Here is a 6,000-nt window from a genome sequence, read left to right as displayed (position 1 = left end):
ATATGGAAAGACAAAGACTATATGATCTCACTTCTATGTGGAATCTGAAAGTATCAAACTCATAAACACAGTAGAATCGTAGTTGCCAGGGGTCAGGTAGAATGGGGAGATTTTGGTGAAAGGGTACAAACATTCAGTTCGGGGGATCTAATGTACAGCATAGACTACAGTTAAAAATAATGTATTTTCGACTTGAAATTTGCTAAGAGAGTAGCTCCTAAGTGTTCTCACCACACACAGACAAAAATGGTAACTATGTGAGGGGGTGAATATGTTAATTAACTTGATTGTGGTAATCATTTCACAATGTATACATATATCAAATCATGAGATTGTATACCTTACACACATATAATTGTTTGTAAATTATATCTCAATAAAGCTGAAAGAAAAAAGGTAACTATTTAAGCTTTTACTTTTTCATTTAGAGCTAATCTAGCTAAAAAAGCATTTGGGCATTTCCAAAAAGGAGTTGAGGTACTAATAAATGATGTCAGGATTAATATTTTTACCAACCAAGAAGCAGCACTGAAAAACTATTGAGATATAATTTACATATCAGAGAATTCCGTCATTTAAAGTATACAATTCAGCAGGCCTGGTGCGGTAGCTCATACCTGTAATCCCAACACTTTGGGAGGCCTAGGCAGACAGATCACTTGTGGTCAGGAGTTCTAGATCAGTCTGGCTAACGTGGTGAAACTCTGTCTCTACTAAAAATACAAAAAATTAGCTGGGCATGGTGGTGGGTGCCTGTAATCCCAGCTACTCGGGAGGCTGAGGCACGAGAATCGCTTGAACCTGGGAGGTGGAAGCTGCAGTGAGCCAAAATCCTGTCACTGCACTCCAGCCTAGGTGAGAGAGTGAGACTCCATCTCAAACAAGAGAAAAAAGTGTAAATTCAGTGTCTTTGAGTGTATTTATAGAGTTGCGCCACCATCATACAGTTTTAGAACATTCTCATTAACCTAAAAAGAAAACACCCCAATCTGTAGCTTCACTCCCAAGCCCCCCATTACCCACCTCCAGCCCTCAGAAGCCAAGAATCTACTTCCTGTCTGTCTATCCAGCTATTCTGGCATTTCATGTAAATGAAATTACATGTATGTGGTCTTTCGTGTGAGACTTCTTCCATGTTTTCCAGGCTCATCTGCATCGTAGTCTGCATCAGTACTTCATTTTTAGTTTTGGTTAACAGCCCACTGTCCAGTTTTTGTGTGGACATACATTTTCATTTCTCGTGGGTATATATACCCAGGAGTAGAATTTCTCGGTCATCTGAGAACTCTATGGATTTTTTTTCTTTTTTAGAGACAGGGTCTTGTTCTGTCATCCAGGCTGGAGTGCAGTGGTGTGATCACGCTCACTGCAACCTCCAACTCCTAGGCTTGTCAAGTGATCCTCCTGCCTCAGCCTCTCAAGCAGCTGGGACTACAGGCACACACACCAAACCCAGATAATTTTTAAATTTTTTGGAGACACGGGTCTTGCTATGTTGCCCAGGCTGGTCTCAAACTCCTGGGTTCAAGCAATGGCCCACCTCCGTCTCCCAGGAACTCTATATCTAACCACCTGAGGAACTGACAGTTTTCCTCAGCAACTGCAGCATTTCACATTCCCACTAGCAGTGAACGAGGGTTCCACTGTCTCACATCTTTGTAAAATAACACTTGCTTTTTTGTCCTTTTTTTTACTTTTTTTCTCCTTTAATCCCTTTTTGGAAAAAATATTGGAAAACACCTATTTTGTCTTTTTTATTTAGCCTTCCTAGTGGGTGTGAAGTGGTATCTCATTGTGATTTGATGTGCATTTCCCTGATGATGAGTGATGTTGAGCACCTTCTCATGTGCTTATTGGCCATCTGTGTATCTATTTTGGAGAAGCGTGTGTTCAGATCCTTTGCCTATTTTTAATATGATTGTCTTTATATCCTAGGTATAAGTACCTTATCAAATACATGATTTACATTTTTTTTTTCCCATTCTTTAGGTTATCCTTTCACTTTTTTGATGGTGTTTGCTATGCTATGGTTTGGATGTCTGTCTCCTCCAAAGCTAATATTGAAATTTGATGCCCAACATTGGAAGTGGAGCCTAATGGGAGGTGTTTGGATCATAAGGGCAGATCCCTAATGAATAGATTAATGCCCCTCCCTCAGTGGTGAGTTCTCACACTATTAGTTCCATGAGATCGGGTTGTTAAAAAGAGCCCGGAACCCCCCTTTGCTGGCTCTCTCTGGCCACGTGATCTCTACACACTGGTTCCCCTTCCCCTTTTACCATGAGTGGAGGCAGCGTGAGGCCCTCACCAGATGCAGATGCCCAGTCTTGAACTTTCCAGCCATCAGAATCATGAGCCAAATAAACCTTTACTCTTTATAAATTAAAAGTTGAGCAAAGAGAGGGGGGAGGAAGGTGCCAGACTCCTTTTAACTGCCAGATCAGGCAGGAACTAAGAGTGAGAATTCACTCCAGTAAGAATGATAAAGCTATTCATGAGGGAGCCACCCCCACAACCAACGCGCCTCTCACCAAGCCCCACCTCCAACACTGAGGATCCAAGTTCAACATGAGATTTGGAGGGGACAAATGTCCGAACTATATAATCACCATGCAGCTCCTGTGTGACTTGACCCGCTGCTCTCTGTGTTTTCCTCTGATTGGTTTGTTTGTTCTTTCCATGCTGGTGTTTTCGTGTTGGTGTGCCCTTGGCTCTCTTCTCCTTATACTCCATAGACTTCCTGAGAGAACCTCATTTACTCACGTGGTGTCTTTAATCACCGTCTATTAGCTGCCAATTCTCACATTTACATTTCCAGCTCCAGACTGGGAAGCCAGCTGTTTACTCAACATCTCCCACAGACATTCCCAATGCAGCATGTTCAGACCTGAATTCATCACCATCCTCCTGCCACCCCCAAATCTGCCCCTCCTCCTAGATCCCCAGCTGAGGAAACAGGCACACTAGTCTCTCATTTGTGTCAGCTGGAGACTTGGCAATCCCTTTTCCATAGTCAGTCACCAAGTTATACTGAGTCTACTTCCTAAACATCACTTCAATCTGTCCCTTTTGATCCTCAGTGATCCTGCCCTAGACCACCATCATCTCTCAATTGGATGACTACAGTCCTGCCCTTTCTAGTCTATTCTCCATAGTGTAGCCACACTGATGTTTATAAAATGCAAATCCAATTTTGTCACTCTCCAGCTCAAAAATCCCTGGCTGGCTCTCCAGTGCTCTGGGGATAACAATGAACAGACTAACAAGAATCATAAGACCTTTCATGATCTGGCCAGTCATTTCTCCAGCCTCACTCCTGCACAGTATATGTCTGGTACTTTATTCATCTTGAGCTAACTTTAGTTCCCTAAACACACTGTGATCTCTTCATTTAGGGCTTTTGAATATCCACATTCCTACGTCTGGAACACTCTTCCTTCTCTGCTGGCTAACTCCTACTTGTTCTTAAAGCAACAGGCTGGACATCCCTCGCTGCTTCCCTCCAGTCCAGAAGAACACCAAGTGACCAGAAGACAGTTTAGTCAAGGGTTAAGAGGGAGGTCTTTGGAACCTGATGGCCCAATTTTGGATCCAGGCTGTTGTGTTGGTTTTCTGTGCCTCTGTTTCCTCATGCATATAACAGGGAATAATAAGAGTCCCTGTTATATAAGGCTGCGGTGAGGATTAAATCAATAAATATGTAGAAAGTGCTTAGAAGAGTGCCTGGCACACTGTCATGGCTCTACACTTTGAGCACTCTCTACAGCACCCTATAGTTACCCCTATAATTAAGTACTTATCAGAGAAAACTAATTCACAATTTACTTTTCTGCATTTTAAGATCCCTAGAATTGGGACAACTCTTCAGGGCTCCAGTCCCTGGTATGCAGAAGGCATTTATTAAATTTTTGTTAAATATTTGACTAAATTAATGATTGAATGAAGTTCTGTTCATGGCATTGATCGCTTCTCACCTTGTATTGTGAGGGTAGCTTTTATCTTCTCTATCTGATTTACTGTAAGCTTACAGAGGCAGCACCATGACAGAATCATCTTGGCATATCCATCTCTTCCAACCAACACTGCTTGGCAGTATTTTATTCCTGGAATTCAACTAACACCAGTTGAACTAATGCCTCCTCTCTGGGAATAGCCTTTAGACTTCTCCTGCTTTACATCTGCCACATCCTGTCATCCTCTTCTATGTAACCCACTGCAACCTGGAATTTTAGGGACCTTCTTGTATCAGTAACTCAGTCGTCACAGTAGGCTATACAATAAGGAGTTGGGGACAATGAAATTCAAGTTAGAGCAGGAGCTAAATTTAGGCAGGTGTCATGTAGTGTTTGGAAAGAATGACAGGCTCAGACTTTTTGTTCTTTCTGATCTCAGCAATGCTACTGAAGCCCTTAGCCCTGTCATAATTTACCCATATGTGGGGTGGGTAGAACAGCATGCTGAAGCGAAAGGGGAATTAAGAAAAAAGTAAGAGACCTGGTTGGATCCGGTTGGGTGAGGTGGCTCACACCTATAATCCCAGCACTTTAGGAGGCCAGAAGTTCGAGACCAGCCTGGCTAATATAGTGAAACCCCATCTCTACTAAAAATACAAAAATTAGCCAGGTGTGGTGGTGCACGTCTATAATCCCAGCTACTTGGGAGGCTGAGGCAGGAGAATTGCTTGAACCCAGGAGACTGAAGTTGCAGTGAGCTGAGATTGCGCCACTGCACTCCAGCATGGGTGAGAAAGCGAGATTCCATCTCAAAATTAAATAAATAAATAAATAAGAGAGACCCAGGTTTTGGTCCAGGCTGTCAACAAATTGATATGACCTTGGAAGTCACAGCCTGCCTGGGACTGACTCATCCCACTGGTAAAGTGATAGAGTTCAGACGGTTTTTAAGTTTCCTATTAATTCTGACATATCATGTCTTCAGATGTAGCTCATTCTAGGAAGAAATTTCCTATGGTCCCACTTCATCTAAGAAGGAACAACAACAAAAAAAAGAAATAAATAACACCAGGTGTCTTTAGCTGCATGGCCAGTGATGGCTGAAACTAATCATGGGTCAGATCACCTGGATACACATGGAGAGAATTATCCAAAATCTGCAGGCATGGTCCAAAGATGGTGTGTGATACTGGAAACTAAATGAACTTTTGAGTCACACAGAACTGAATTCAAATCCCAGCTATGCAGCTGATTAACTTCTGTAATCCTGTTTTATTGCTTATAAAAGAAAAAAAAAAAGTTTGGCTGGGTGTGGTGGCTCACACATGTAGTACCAGCACTTTAAGAGGCCAAGGGGACAAATCACTTGAGCCCAGTAGTTCAAGTGATCTCCTGCCTCAGCCTCCTGAGTAGCTGGGATTACAGGCATGTGCCACCATGCCCAGCTAATTTTTGTATTTTTAGTAGAGACGGGGTTTCACCATGTTGATCAGGCTAGTCTCAAACTCCTGACTTTGCGATCCACCCACCTCGGCTTCCTAAAGTGCTGGGATTACAGGCGTAAGCCACTGCACCCGGCCCCTTCTATTTATTATACTTAAGGTTGTTTCCATTTTTCTTGACTAGATTGTACAGTGGCACAATCATGGCTCACTGCAGCCTCAACCTTCTAGGCTTAAGCTATCCTCCCACCTCAACCTCCTGAGTAGCTGGGGATACAGATGCGTGCAACCACATTTTTTAAGTTTTTGTAGAGATGGGGGCGGTCTCACTATGTTGCCTAGGCTGGTCTCAAACTCCTGGGCTCAAGTGGTTCTCCCACCTCAGCCTCCCAAAGTGCTGGGATTACATGTCTGAGCCACCACGCCTGGACAACTCAATGACTAAACAATGATCATTTTCTATTTCCCCTCAGACTTCCAAAAGCTGACTTAGCTTAGCTAGGCAGGTCCTGCTTGGGCTTTCTTGTGCTGTCACAGTCAGAGGAGCTGGGGCTTGACTTATCTTAAAGTCTTGCTCACTCACTTGTCTTGCAGCTTATGTTGGA

Source organism: Cebus imitator, unplaced genomic scaffold (genome assembly GCF_001604975.1).
Source record: "Cebus imitator isolate Cc_AM_T3 unplaced genomic scaffold, Cebus_imitator-1.0 Scaffold281, whole genome shotgun sequence".
Classification (NCBI taxonomy): domain Eukaryota; kingdom Metazoa; phylum Chordata; class Mammalia; order Primates; family Cebidae; genus Cebus; species Cebus imitator.
This window is presented reverse-complemented; position numbering follows the sequence as displayed.